This window comes from Ahaetulla prasina, chromosome 2 (assembly GCF_028640845.1).
Source record: "Ahaetulla prasina isolate Xishuangbanna chromosome 2, ASM2864084v1, whole genome shotgun sequence".
Classification (NCBI taxonomy): domain Eukaryota; kingdom Metazoa; phylum Chordata; class Lepidosauria; order Squamata; family Colubridae; genus Ahaetulla; species Ahaetulla prasina.
Window position 1 is genome coordinate 99,553,756 of NC_080540.1, and position 15,883 is coordinate 99,569,638.

Below are 15,883 nucleotides of genomic sequence, written 5' to 3' on the forward strand. Positions count from 1 at the left end.
TTGACAGTCCTTTTCTATATAAACATAATGGAATCCAATCAATTCTAAATATTATTTTTATTGTTTAAGTAAATGTATTGTCTAATTTCATATTTAAAAAGTTATTTTTTAAAAAATAATTGAGGACTTTTGAATAAAGTACAGGCAGCCACTGGCTTATGTCCATTTATTCAGTGACCTTTCAAACTTGTGACAATGCTGATCAGTGGTACTTATGACCAGTCCTCAGATTTCCAGCTGTTGCAGTGTTTCCATGATCATAATTTACAGTTTTCCTTGCTGGTTTCCCAGAAGCAAAGTCAATGGAGAAGCCATCAGGAAGTCAGAAGTCACAGTCACAAAAGATCCTTTCTTAACAATGATAACTAGGACTGCCTAAACTGCTGTTGCTAAGCAGCATGGTCACATGACATTGTGCTCTACGACTGTGTCACTTAGTGATGGCAATTCCAGTCCCAATTGCTGTTGTAAAGACTGCCTGTATTTTATTCAAAATTCTTATCAGCAAGAGCTGTTTCCTCATTCTTATATACAAACAGTCCCCCCCTCTTTCCTTTCTCTGTCAGTCTTCTTAGAATGCTCCACAGAATGTCTCTACGTTACTCTTCAAATGCTCCCTAGAAAGGATTTATTTGTACTCTACATCCATACTTTAGTAAATAGCTCCAAAGTTATAGCAATCTGTAAAATATCTAACTTTCTCACAAAATAAAAAAAGCTACTACTTATTCTGTGTTAACAACTAATCTTTACATAAACCTTATCAATATGTTCAGTTTTGAATTCAATCTTATGCACTGTCAACTAGCTTTTGATGAAATAAATTTTACTGTGAATATATGATATAGGTATTTCTTTGGAAAATGTAAGAAATTCTGTTTGAAATATTAGCTCCTCTTGTAATAAGAGGTTTGTAATAACCAGAAACTGCATTTTATCCAAAACAATCCAAGTGGTACTGTGTTTATAGGATTATGCATTTGCAAAATAAGATCACTCGAACTTCAATGTTTATATTAAACAGCATGTAAAATGTGACTAGATGGCATGAAGCTCACTTAATACTTCAATTAACATTATGTAAACAAAAGGCTAATAGCTACGGTAGGTACAAAACAGTTACATTCAGCTAAAACAAATATGTGAGAAGGATATTAAAGTTACCTTGGACAATCAAATATATTTCAAGAAAAAAGAATAAATATCAAAGGTCATTCTCTAAAATATTAAAAATAGTTAGATTCCTTTTTTTTAATCATTATCAGCCACCCAAGCTCAGAGAATAATACAATACAGGTTTTTCTTGGCTTGCAATTGGTCACTTAACTGGTTGAAATTAGATCCCCCCCCCAAGCTATTTATGATATATTTTCAAAGTTACGACAGCTGCACCCCCTTCTCCATAGTCATGTGGTCACATTTTAGGCACTTGGCAATTTATTCACTTTACAACTGTTGACTGAGATTTGCAACTTTCTTGCTTATTTCTGGTGCTTACTTTTGGTTTCAGGCAAAAAATGCTCATTAGAGAAAACGAATCTGCTTAACAACTGCAGCATTCACTTATCAACCACCATATTCACTTAATGACCACTGCAAGAAATGTCAAAAATTGGATCCAGTTAAGTGATGCCTCAACTAATGACTGCAATTCCAGGCTCAATTGTGGTCATACGTTGGGACTTTTTGTTGTTGTTAGTTGCAAAAATCTTATTTTAAAATTTAGAATAATGCAACCCTTTGGGAGATGTTTAGCTCCTACTAGTTCTAATATGATGAAAAAAAATTTAGATAGACTTTTAAAGATTAATAATGTAGTTTTAATTGTTTTTATTTCTAACCTTTTAACTAACTAGAGTGTTCTATGCAACATAAAAATACAAAGAAGAAATAGCTCTTAGCAGATGTTGCCAGTGAGCAAGACATGACACAATTTTACTCCTGCTTGCCAATATTTAGTTATGAATGATAAATAAGCTTCTGTGCTACTATAAATAACTAGCTCTTTGTACACCCATCTAAACATATTCATTTAGGATGGCCAGCTCCCAAATTACTGATTTTAGAGCAGATTCAATAAAGTATTTATGTGTACCGTATAAATCATGTACTGTAATGTAGAAATTATGTCTCAAAAGTATGAAAAAATAAACATACATTTTATTAGATATTTTATTACAGCCAAACACCAGCTCAAATATAAACAAAAAACAAAATTGTGAGATAGCAAGAAAAACTATAGTAAAATTCAATTATAGAACTGGTGTGCTCAAGGTTTGACACATGAACCTTAACAATGTTATGGGAAATAAAATGACATTGGCAATAACAATTATAAATAAAATGGATCCGGGTGATTTGAAAATTCAAGTTGATGGAATGTTATTAGCTGCAGGGATCTTTGTTAATAGAAGCAATATAGCAGAACATGCATTAATATTCAGGAACTCCATTATAGGAGCAAAGTTTGTATTCAAGTGTGCTACCACATAATTTCCCCCATGAACATCTATTTGGAGGACATTAAAACTTGCTAGGATACGGATCTTCTGACTTTGGGAATTATTACTTCACTTAGGGAAGCTTGGGGAAAAAGTGAATAACTGTACAGGAACATATCTCTGGGTGTCTTCAAGTCCTTGGTCTGTTGTTTAAAGACTGCCTCTGCCCACTGATATCCCATTATCAGGATTGGACTAAACCGCAGTTCTTCAACTTCTAATGCAATGTCTTTACCGCAAGATAAAATGAAGTTGTCACTTAAGATTAGGGTGTAAACGCCACATTGGAACAGAAGTAACTTTAGCCAATAAGAGAATATGCAAATTAAATATGGGTTTTAATTTTGTTCAAGCCCAGCTCAGAGAACATCATTACATTAGCAACTCATTGTGGGGCTTGAAATATGTTCCTTAAGAGTTTAAGACTGTACTCTCTTTAAAAAGTGAAGCACTGTACCGTTCCATTTTGGCTCTAAACAAAGGTTATGCCCATTTTCTGCCTGAGAATACTTTTAGTTGAGGCAAATTTGAACAATGCAATATTGTTCAATGCAATAATGTAGTAACGATGTGCCGGTAATAATTGTAATAAAAAGACTGTCAGGGTGTTCCTGTGCATCTTGGACAATATTCTCAATGTGTGCACTGCATTTACTAGATGCATGACACTTTATATATTTGGGAGATTTGATCAGGTGTTTATTCAGGAGATATGATCAGGTGTTTATTCAGTTGCTGGGGATGAATTTAGGGCACTTAATAAATATTAATACTTTAGTTTTAGCATAATTGATTTTGAGTGTTACTACACTATGTTACACTATGTACAGCTAGACCCCATAAAGCTTGCTTTAGACCAACTGGTGTCTGAGATAACAGCATGGCATCATCAGTATATAAGAGGATTGCAATATGTCTGTCTTTCCATTTAGCAAGATGATGAGCTAGATTATTTATCTTAACTACAAGAGGATTGATATACAGATTAAACAGTAATGGTGCCAAGATACATCTTTGGGTGATTGCTCTGCTAACAGCAACATTCTTAGTGTAATGGCCCTTCATACTGTATCTAACTTTTAAACTGAAATTCTCACTAAGCTGATATAGAAACAGGAACAGGTGCCTATTGAAAGTAGAGTTTTTAAATTTATAATATAACTTATATCTAGGGGTACGTTACAAAATGAACTTTAAACTGGTAAAAGCTGCACATTAGCATGGATAACATTATCTGAATTATTTCCCATAATCTCTGAAAACTAAGGGAATATATCTACCTAGGACTGCCACCAATTTTTTCTCATCATAGCCTCTGAGATTCACACAAGTTTCTTATTTGAAAACTTAGCCTTATGAAAAGTTGTATCTCTACCAGAACACTTGGAGTAAAGCGCTGAATAAAAGTGAGACCATTTAGTGGCTCAGCTAAGATCCTGTAGACAAATAAATTCCTATAGAGGAAGAAGGTTGTCATCACTGTCATGGAGTAAGAATCAAGAAGGCAGTTTGGACAGTTTACAGTAAAGCCTAATGGTTGAAACTATCCATTTGAAGGTATTCTAACAGAAAAGAGAACAACTCATAGAAAAGGCTCTGAAAGATCAGAAGGAAACACTGAATAGATTTAATGTATTTCAAAAACAATTCCAAATCTATTTTTATTCCCATAATTAATATCAAGATTATATGAAAATCAATGGTTTATGAATTTTGTATAATTTCATATATAGGAAATATATTCTACAATCTGAGCATTAGCAGTAATATTGTAGATTTATCCAGTATTGTAATGTAAAGACGTATTGTAATGTAAACCTTTTGGCCATGGCTCGACTCTGGGCTGCAATTTTCACCTGCGGCATACTAGCCTTTAATAGGCTGACAACATCATGGCATCGACAACTAATAACAACAAGAACTACGATGTGATAGGGATTAAGCAGACTGTGGGGACGGTTTTATGACAACTGCAATATTTATGCCGGCTAGAGATGCCCCTTTTTTCTGCTTTATTTTAATCTTCCATGAGATATTCGCCTCTCGAACTCTTACGACTGAGTGAGGTTCCCCCACTTCGCAGGAATGGCCCTCTGCACTATCGAGGGCCTACCTTAATGAAGGGTCCTGGGATCCAGAGAGGTGGCATGCGTCGAAGAAAAATCTCTGGGGGTTTTTAAATAGGTTTTTAAAGAAGGGTTTTTTAGGGGGGGAGGGAAGAGACGGGTGGGGGGAGAAACCCGTCTGGGAGGGCATGTCCAGTCCCTGCGCTTGCTCGCGGCGTCATTCTACCGGGTCCGAAGGCGGGGGGGAGGAGCGTGTTCCTGGTGTAGTGTGTCGTTCCATCTGTACAGTAAGTGGGAGAGGCAGATATGGCGGAAGCGAGGGGCCGTATCGTTCTCTGGGAGCACGTGCTTGCTGTGTAAAAGCGATCACGTGCTCCGGCCCCTCAGTCTTTACCCGTTCCCCAGATGGTCAAGACCCTCAGAGCTTGGGCCTTCGGTTGATGTTGAGCACTGCCCAGTCTGTGGTCAATAAGGCCCCCCTGATCTGCGATCTTACTCAGGGGGAGTCCGCGGACTTTATGGGCATTACGGAGACCTGGCTGGGCACAGAAGGGGGTGTACCCCTGGTTGAACTGTGCCCTCCGGGTTTCCGAGCATTCCATCAACTGAGGGCCCAAGGTAGGGGTGGAGGGGTGGCGGTTGTAATTAGAGAAAGTCTAGAGCCGAGGGAGTCCACTGTGCCTCGGATAGCCGGTTGTGAATCCCTCCTTGTGAAGTGGGGCCATAGGAATCAGATGGGTCTGTTGATCACGTACCTGGCTCCTTGCTGCGTGACTACAGCCCTACCCGAGCTGCTGGAGGTGCTTGCCGGAGTGGCGGTTGAGATCCCCAGACTTTTGGTCATGGGGGATTTCAACTTGCCATCGGCTGGCTTGTCATCGACGGCAGTGCGGGAGTTCCAGGCCTCCATGACGGCCTTGGACCTGGTTCAAGTAACTGATGGCCCTACACACAGTGGGGGAGGCACACTGGACCTGATTTATATCTCTGGACAGTGGTTAAATGATCTGGAATTAGGAGATTTAGTGACAGAACCTGTGTCATGGTCAGATCATTTTCTCCTTCGCCTGGACTTTCGGACCCCCGCTCACCACCGCGGGGAGGCGTGTTCCTGGTGTAGTGTGTCGTTCCATCTGTACAGTAAGTGGGAGAGGCAGATATGGCGGAAGCGAGGGGCCGTATCGTTCTCTGGGAGCACGTGCTTGCTGTGTAAAAGCGATCACGTGCTCCGGCCCCTCAGTCTTTACCCGTTCCCCAGATGGTCAAGACCCTCAGAGCTTGGGCCTTCGGTTGATGTTGAGCAGTCTGTGGTCAATAAGGCCCCCCTGATCTGCGATCTTACTCAGGGGGAGTCCGCGGACTTTATGGGCATTACGGAGACCTGGCTGGGCACAGAAGGGGGTGTACCCCTGGTTGAACTGTGCCCTCCGGGTTTCCGAGCATTCCATCAACTGAGGGCCCAAGGTAGGGGTGGAGGGGTGGCGGTTGTAATTAGAGAAAGTCTAGAGCCGAGGGAGTCCACTGTGCCTCGGATAGCCGGTTGTGAATCCCTCCTTGTGAAGTGGGGCCATAGGAATCAGATGGGTCTGTTGATCACGTACCTGGCTCCTTGCTGCGTGACTACAGCCCTACCCGAGCTGCTGGAGGTGCTTGCCGGAGTGGCGGTTGAGATCCCCAGACTTTTGGTCATGGGGGATTTCAACTTGCCATCGGCTGGCTTGTCATCGACGGCAGTGCGGGAGTTCCAGGCCTCCATGACGGCCTTGGACCTGGTTCAAGTAACTGATGGCCCTACACACAGTGGGGGAGGCACACTGGACCTGATTTATATCTCTGGACAGTGGTTAAATGATCTGGAATTAGGAGATTTAGTGACAGAACCTGTGTCATGGTCAGATCATTTTCTCCTTCGCCTGGACTTTCGGACCCCCGCTCACCACCGCAGGGAGACGTGTTCCTGGTGTAGTGTGTCGCTCCATCTGTACAGTAAGTGGGAGAGGCAGATATGGCGGGCGAGGGGCGTGTCGTTCTCTGGGAGCACGTGCTTGCTGTGTAAGCGATCACGTGCTCCGGCCTCAGTCTTTACCGTTCCCCAGATGGTCAAGACCCTCAGAGCTTGGGCCTTCGGTTGATGTTGAGCAGTCTGTGGTCAATAAGGCCCCCCTGATCTGCGATCTTACTCAGGGGGAGTCCGCGGACTTTATGGGCATTACGGAGACCTGGCTGGGCACAGAAGGGGGTGTACCCCTGGTTGAACTGTGCCCTCCGGGTTTCCGAGCATTCCATCAACTGAGGGCCCAAGGTAGGGGTGGAGGGGTGGCGGTTGTAATTAGAGAAAGTCTAGAGCCGAGGGAGTCCACTGTGCCTCGGATAGCCGGTTGTGAATCCCTCCTTGTGAAGTGGGGCCATAGGAATCAGATGGGTCTGTTGATCACGTACCTGGCTCCTTGCTGCGTGACTACAGCCCTACCCGAGCTGCTGGAGGTGCTTGCCGGAGTGGCGGTTGAGATCCCCAGACTTTTGGTCATGGGGGATTTCAACTTGCCATCGGCTGGCTTGTCATCGACGGCAGTGCGGGAGTTCCAGGCCTCCATGACGGCCTTGGACCTGGTTCAAGTAACTGATGGCCCTACACACAGTGGGGGAGGCACACTGGACCTGATTTATATCTCTGGACAGTGGTTAAATGATCTGGAATTAGGAGATTTAGTGACAGAACCTGTGTCATGGTCAGATCATTTTCTCCTTCGCCTGGACTTTCGGACCCCCGCTCACCACCGCAGGGAGACGGAACCAATGCATTGGTTCTGTCCCAGGTGCCTGATGGACCCTGAGAGGTTCCTGACGGAGCTTGGGCCGTTCCCTGAGGATCTTGCCCACGGCACGGCTGAAGAACTAGTTGCGACCTGGGAACAGGCCGCGGCCGGGCCTCTGACCCGGTGCAGATCTCAATTGGCCCTTTGGTTTTCTGAGGAGCTGAGAGAAATGAAACACCGGAGAAGACGCCTAGAGAGTACCTGGAGGTCTAGCCGTTCCGAAGCTGACCGGACACTAGTTATGTCTTTTTATAAGACCTACCTAGTGGCACTGAGGGAGGCGAAACATTCTTACGTTTCCACCCTCATTGCGTCGGCAGATAACCGCCCGGCCGCCCTGTTTCGGGTGACCCGCTATCTCCTTCATCAGGAGGGGCGGGATGACCCCTTGCAGGGACGTGCCAAAGAGTTTAGTGGTTATCTATACGATAAAATCATTCAGCTTCGGGATAGTTTGGACCGAAATTGCGATGATCCAAGCGAGAGGACGGAGTCGCGTCTTGTTGAGATTGTTTGGGATGAGTTTGATTCTGTGGCTCTCGAGGACGTGGACAGGTTACTGGGGAGGTTACATGCCACTACATGTTTACTGGACCCGTGTCCCTCCTGGTTGGTGCTGGCCATACAGGAGGTGACACGAGGCTGGCTCCGGGGAATTATAAATGCTTCTTTTTTGGAAGGGGTTTTCCCCGCCGCCTTGAAAGAGGTGGTGGTGAGACCCCTCCTCAAGAAGCCTTCCCTGGACCCAGCTATTTTGGGAAATTATCGTCCAGTCTCCAACCTTCGCTTTGTGGCGAAGGTTGTAGAGTGTGGTGGCATGGCAGCTGCCCCAGTACCTGGATGAAGCTGTCTATCTAGACCCATTCCAGTCCGGCTTCCAGTCCGGATATAGTACAGAGACAGCTTTGGTCGCGTTGGTGGATGACCTCTGGAGGGCCAGGGATAGGGGTTGTTCTTCTGCCCTGGTCCTATTAGATCTCTCAGCGGCTTTTGATACCATCGACCATGGTATCCTGCTGCACCGGTTGGAGAGCTTGGGAGTGGGAGGCACCGTTTATCGGTGGTTCTCCTCCTATCTCTCTGACCGGTCGCAGACGGTGTTGACAGGGGGGCAGAGATCGACCACGAGGCGCCTCCCTTGTGGGGTGCCACAGGGGTCGATCCTCTCGCCTCTCCTGTTCAACATCTATATGAAGCCGCTGGGCGAGGTCATCAATGGCTTTGGGGTGAGATACCAACTGTACGCTGATCGACACCCAGCTGTACTTTTCCACCCCGGGCCACCCCAACGAAGCTGTCGAAGTACTGTCCCGGTGCCTGGAAGCCGTACGGGTCTGGATGGGGAGAAACAGGCTCAAGCTTAATCCCTCCAAGACGGGGTGGCTGTGGATGCCGGCACCCCGGTACAGCCAGCTGCAACCACAGCTGACTGTTGGGGGCGAGTCATTGGCCCCAATGGAAAGGGTGCGCAACTTGGGTGTTCTCCTGGATGGATGGCTGTCATTTGAAGATCATTTGGCGGCCGTCTCCAGGAGAGCTTTTTACCAGGTGCGCTTGGTTCGCCAGTTGCGCCCCTTCCTTGACCGGGATGCCTTATGCACGGTCACTCACGCTCTTGTTACCTCTCGCTTGGATTATTGCAATGCTCTCTACATGGGGCTCCCCTTGAAGTGCACTCGGAGGCTTCAGTTAGTTCAGAATGCAGCTGCACGGGTGATTGAGAGAGCCACACGTGGCTCCCATGTAACACCGCTCCTGCACAGACTGCACTGGCTACCTGTGGTCTTTCGGGTGCGCTTTAAGGTTCTAGTTACCACCTTTAAAGCGCTCCATGGCTTAGGGCCCGGGTACTTACGGGACCGCCTGCTGTTACCATATGCCTCCCACCAACCCGTACGCTCACACAGAGAGGGTCTTCTCAGGGTGCCGTCCGCCAAGCAATGTCGGCTGGCGGCCCCCAGGGGAAGGGCCTTCTCTGTGGGGGCTCCTACGCTTTGGAACGAACTTCCCCCTGGTTTGCGTCAAATACCTGACCTTTGGACCTTCCGCCGTGAGTTGAAAACGCACTTATTTATTCAAGCGGGACTGGCTTAAATTTTTAAATATTACTTAACTGGGGTTACTATTTTATGAATTTTAAGGGTTTTAAATTTAATTATTTTAAACTTGGCCATCTATAGAATATGTTTTTTAACTTCCTGTTTTAATTGTATATTGTATTGTTTAAAATTGGCTGTACACCGCCCTGAGTCCTTCGGGAGAAGGGCGGTATAAAAATCTAATAAATAATAATAATAAATAAAGATATTCATGTCAGTTAATTTTCTCTACGATCACAGTCTGATGATTAAGAATTGAAATGTAAACAAAAAGTAGAGGTGTCATAGAGAAACCTGTTGAAACTAATGGGTATGTTAATGTTCAGGAACTTAATTTCTAACACAGTACTACTACTAGATTGTGACTTTCCTACCTGATCAGAATAGATAGTCAGCATTAATCTCTTATTACTACCAATCTGCCTTCTGTTGAAGACCACACAAGCCAGATAGAAGGCTGTGAAAATATCTACAGACCCCTCACATCCTGGACATAAACAGTGTCAACTTCTACCATCAAAACGACATTATACGGCACTGCATGTTAGAATAACTAGGACAGTTATTCTAGGACAACTGACAGTTCCTCTCCCCCCCATCCCATCACTCTGCTAAATAACTAATTCCCACAACACTGTCAAACTATCTAAAAAGGCAGTATCACTATCATTAGTCTCATCTTTCCTATTACCTGTTTCCTTATCTTATGACTATAACATTGTTGCTTGTATCTTACGATTTATATTGTTTACTTAACATCGCAGTATGATTTATGTTAATCACTTATTTAATATCCATGACTATCACTAGGTGTTGTATCTAATGTTTTATGATGAATGTATTTTACAATAACTATATTAATGATCTATCACTATTGTTGTATGTACATCGAGAGCTTACGGACCAGAAATAAATTTCTTGTGTGTCTAATCACACTTGGCCAATAAAGAATTCTGTTCTGTTCTGTTCTATACATTTGATTTTATTTCAAAAATAAACATTTTGATCCCAAATTCTTCCCTCTGTTCTTCAATATATGGTTGAAAGGGGGATGGTGTGAGGAGGTGGAGGACACTAAAAAAGATGGTTTGTTCAGCTAATTATTCTCTTCCCAAACCAGGGAAGAGCCCTTTTGTTTTACTAATATACAACTTACTGGCCAAATAAACAATAAAAAAGTCTAAGAAATGTAATTATCAAGAGGCAGGGGAATTAAGCCTTATATGGGTGAATCAAGAATTGATGAGCGGGCATCCTATTCTAGTACTGAAGAAAAAATGATGGAGGAGGACTTCTCATTGGGTTGGGCAAAAATCAAGCACCACCTATGAAGTAGCATGGAAGCTGGCTCAGCAGGAAATTAAATTAAACCAACTCCAAAAGAACTAAAGCCGTAATCGGATGCCAGCTAACATGCTTCAGCAGGATTTAGCAGATATGTTTGAACAAGTTAATAAACAACTGAAAAAAATAGGCTTAAGTTTCAGACGTTGTAGAGTCTGATAGTAAACATATGCTGCTACTAAAATAAAATAAACAAAAAAAACCAAACCAAAATAAAATAACTTGATATTAGAAAAATTTAAAGAAATATTACAGACATTAAATTGGATTTAGATTAGATTAAATTGATTTACATTAGATCTAGCATTAGAAGGGGGGGGGGAAGAATTAGAGAAAATGAAGAAAATACTAATTTAATTGGGTAGCTCAACTTAAGTTAACCAGATAGCAAAGTTCATGCCTTCAGATGATGTAAATGTTTCCATAGCATCGTTTTTCCTGAACTCAATCAAATGCAAAACTCACGAGATAAGTAGTAAGATTTGTAAATGCTTTGCTGACAGAAAAATTCTGCTAAAAATATACGGACTAAAAAAAGATAAACTGGCTTGGAAAGTTTAATTTTTTTCAAGCTATTAAGTCCCATCCTGTTATAAAGAAGAAAAGCCTTCAAAGGTCTGACAGGCTTATTAAAAAGAAAAATTATGATGTAAATAGAGGTTCCCTTTCAAGCGAATTTTATTTCAACCACAAGGAAGAGAGAATACTTTTATGTTTATGACTTAAGTATATGAGTTATGGTTATGAGAAGACTTTATCATAAACCTGAACATATTTCATGAAGAATAGAGAACAATCTTGGCTGTCCAAATAATTGATATCACTTTATAAAAAGAAGATATGCTAAAAGAGATTTGGGGAAAGTGAGACTTGTAAGATGGTTGCTGGTTATAACGTTCATAAAATACAAATATTTAACATAATTCCATATTAATTGCGAAGACAAAATGCAGAGATTAGTAAAGATTGATGTAAAAGTTACAATATAATGAGCTGAGTTGTCAAGAGCTGAACATACCAATTCCCTTAAACTACACTGCTTAGAGGATTTCATTAATCCTCTGTGAACTTCTTTTCAGATGTGCTCTAAATGGTTTTGGGCTGGGATTATTGGGAAGAGGAACAGAAAAGGATGATGAGGTTAATAAAAGATAGTGAGAAAATTGGTTTTCATTTCATAAATTTAATTAATTTAATTCACAAATATATTTATTGTAGGACAGACAGTTTCATATTTGATGAGTTTAATTTGAAGGAATGATAAGCAAGGAATAATGGAAAAGAGCTCAACGTTTTAGAAACTGATAAAATAGTAAGCCAAATTTAATTTTTCAAGCAAAATATGCAAATTTAATAATACAAATTTGTAATTATTGAATAATAATCTGAAAAAAGATATATAAAGGCAATACTAAAGGTTACTTTATCACATACTCAAAAGTATGTAAAAAAGTATTCATAAAATCTGTCGACTTTTTGACGGAATTGTACACCTCTATTACCTAGCAATATAAAGAAATTAATAAGTGTAAAAGGCATTTAGTTTTGTTATAGAAACAGGAACCTCACAGCAACAAGAATATTAAAAGGATTAAAAAAGAGTTGCAATTACCTATTAATTTTATTTACAGCTAATATCACAGCAACTTTTGTAAATTTTAATAATTCAGCTAAATATATTAGAACTGGAGACAGTTGTAGAATTAACAGTACATTTTTTTCAAAAGCCACAATTGTTTGTTCATACTCTCTTAAAATACAAAGAGAAATCTAATACCTTTCAATCACTACTATTAATATTCTCATCGTTCCCATCACCAATCTCTTTCCACTTATGACTGTATGACTGTAACTTTGTTGCTGGCAATCCTTATGATTTATATTGATATATTGACCATCATTTGTGTTATAAATGTTGTACCTTGATGAACGTATCTTTTCTTTTATATACACTGAGAGAATATGCACCAAGACAAATTCCTTGTGTGTCCAATCACACTTGGCCAATAAAAAATTCTATTCTATTCTATTCTATTCTATTCTATTCTATTCTATTCTACTCTACTCTACTCTACTCTACTCTATAGAGGTGCTGATATCACAGAAGTATTAACTGTTTAATAATTTTACTCCAATGCTGAAGAAATTTTGTTCTTGAAATTGAAATCTGGAATAAGAAATGTAAAAGCATATAGCAAAGAAAAATTACTTTTTCAATATTAAAAACATTTAAGGGTTAATAGAAATGGACCCTTGAAATAGGGAATTATGTCTTTAAAATTATATTATCAGGCAGTACAAAAAGATCCGCCAAGACAATAGATACAATTAAAAACCCATAGGCAGATATATTCCTAAACCAAAAGTTTTTTCTTCCACAGGATTTAGTAAGTGGGCAATATAAGTATTATGATCATCAAAGCTACACTTTCAAGACTGGAAAATCAATGCAAAGTGACAGATAGTATTTTCTCCCTAGCACCTTTAATAGTATATTAATATGGTCACTGTTGCATTTATGAGGACCCAGATTGTTGGGGGCAATATGCTGACTCTGTAAACTGCTTAGAGAGGGCTGTAAAGCACTGTGAAGTGATATACAAGTCTAAGTGCTATTGCTATTGCTATATTCAGGATTCTATAATCTGAAAGTCAGATCAAACACAAGCAAAGCTATGGAGAGATCTCAGATGCCACGGACTAGGCAGGAGATTTCTACTATAACAGGAACTATGTAATAAAGAAGCTATTGAGTTATAGATAAGTTCTCATTTGTATTGGCTAACATGGCTCAAGTGTAAAACCATTTAGATTAAGGATATGCAGAATTCAGGAGTCAACATCTCATTCTTGTTGGCTGTTGTATTCTTTTTTCCTTCTTGCCTTTCAAAATATTGAAAGATTAATAGTTCAAATTCTGCTCACACTTTCTGAACTTCCTCCCAAAATAACACATGATGTCACATGATCATAAACTGAAACTTTAAACCACTTAGACTCTTCCATTGGTATTTTCCAACACCTTTGTTCCTGTTAATGTTTCTTTCAATTTTATATATTTTGAAGTAAAAGTAAACCAAAATTCATATAGCTCTATTTGCTGATGATTCATCTATTGTCTTTTACTTCCCTTCCACAATCTAGCCTAACATGCACATTCAAAGAAAGAATGTATGTGACTTGTAAATTGTTACTGCTAGCACTATATAAATCAACTTTTAAACTTCCTTCTCCTCTTTCACATTCTTTCTCTTATTATGTCCAGTTGTTAGCTCTTTGGTTAGGATTTTCTGGCTTCTATGCAAATTGTGGTATGCTGCAAAATTGACTAGCATCAATGAACCAGATTGAAAATACAGATGATGTGTGATGCAGGCAGCACCAGTTTGTCCAATCCCCCCAAATCAGACCAACTAGCTTTTTGGCAAGTTCCTAGCAGTTCCTTCTGCATTCCTAGCAGATAGCAAGCCTAATGGATCAAAACCCATATAAACCTTAATCCATGGGATGGGAGTCTTACAATTATAATGTTCTCTGACCTGACCAATATTGTTGTTAGTTAAGATCCAGCGACCTTCTCTGTGGTGATCTCCTCACTCCCTCTGAAGCAGTTTATAAATTACCAATAGGAGAGAACATAGGTAACCCTTGACTTACAGCAGTTCATTTAGTGACCATTCAAAATTACAACGGGACTTTAAAAAAAGGGACTTATGGCCATTTTTCACAATTTCAACAATTGCAGCATCTACATGGCAATGTGATCAAAAATCAGATGCCTGGCCACTGACTCATTTATGGCAGTTGCAGTGTCCCGAGGTCATGTGATCACCTTCTGTAACCTTGAGACAAGCAAAGTCAATGGGGAATCCGAATTCACTCAACAACCCATTACTATCAACTTGCAGTAAATCACTTAACAATTGTGGCAAGAAAGGGAATAAAATGAGGCAAAACCCACTTAATAAATATCTCACTTAGCAACAGAAATGTTGGGCTCAGTTGTGATTATAAGTCAAGGACTTCCTGTATATGTAGTTCATGGTTGAAGTGTAGAATCCTTGGTGCTCTCTCAGTTTGGTTGTTTGCTTGCAGACATTTCATTACCAGACTAGGTAACTTCTTCAGTGCTAGAAGAGGGTGGAGATTTGCTCTCTGTTAATATGAAGCAGCTTGTCCTGTCAGTGTTGATGGGAATGTTGCTTTCTCCTTGGTGATTCCTTGATTAAATTGTTATTTACTGCTTCACTGTCTAAATTGGTAGTTTTTTGATTAAGAAATAGTTTACTGCTTAATTGTTTATCGTGGTATCAATTCCTGCTTATTTGGGTATTGATTCCTGGCAAGGTGTTCTGGTCTTTTGTGTCCTTTTTAGCTTCTTTACTCTCTCATAGTGCTGCAAACAAACAACCAAACTCAAAGATTCTACAGCTTGTAAATTGTAGATCATGGGCAAGCAAGGATGTAGCAATCTTCTTAATAATAGTTTCATGACTACAATCTCCAGAGTACTTGCTCCCTATTTCGCTTACTAGCTTGACCTTTCCTTCCATCATGCAGGAATGCTGATAGAGACAAACCATTACTCAAGGCACTGCTATTCAGAAAGAACTATGTGTGCTACTTATTGTTTCCTGTTAGCAAATATACAAAGAAAATGCAGAATAATTTTAAAGGAATTACAAAGTTGTTTTGAAAGTGAGCCAAGGTGGCAATAAAAAATAATAAAAAAGGAAACTCCAACAGAGTGAACTAAATTAAAAATAAATATGGGGAAATGATTTCCAGTAAAAGAGAAAGCTGGAAAGAAGTATTTATTGATTTGTATGAGAATTTTTTTTGTTTGTTTACCTTTATACCCCGCCCTTCTCCGAAGACTCAGGGCGGCTTACAATGTATAAGGCAATAGTCTCATTCTATTTGTATATTTTTTTTTACAAAGTCAACTTATTGCCCCCCCAACAATCTGGGTCCTCATTTTACCTACCTTATAAAGGGTGGAAGGCTGAGTCAACCTTGGGCCGGGCTCGAACCTGCAGTAATTGCAGGCTCTGTGT

General features: G+C 40.6%; 1 protein-coding gene across 6 annotated transcripts in view; it reads right to left on the bottom strand.

The window, feature by feature from the left end:
* AFF4 (ALF transcription elongation factor 4) overlaps window positions 1-15,883 on the bottom strand; it is a 68,975-nt gene that overhangs the window by 39,328 nt on the left and 13,764 nt on the right. The gene's annotated exons all lie outside the window — the stretch shown is intronic.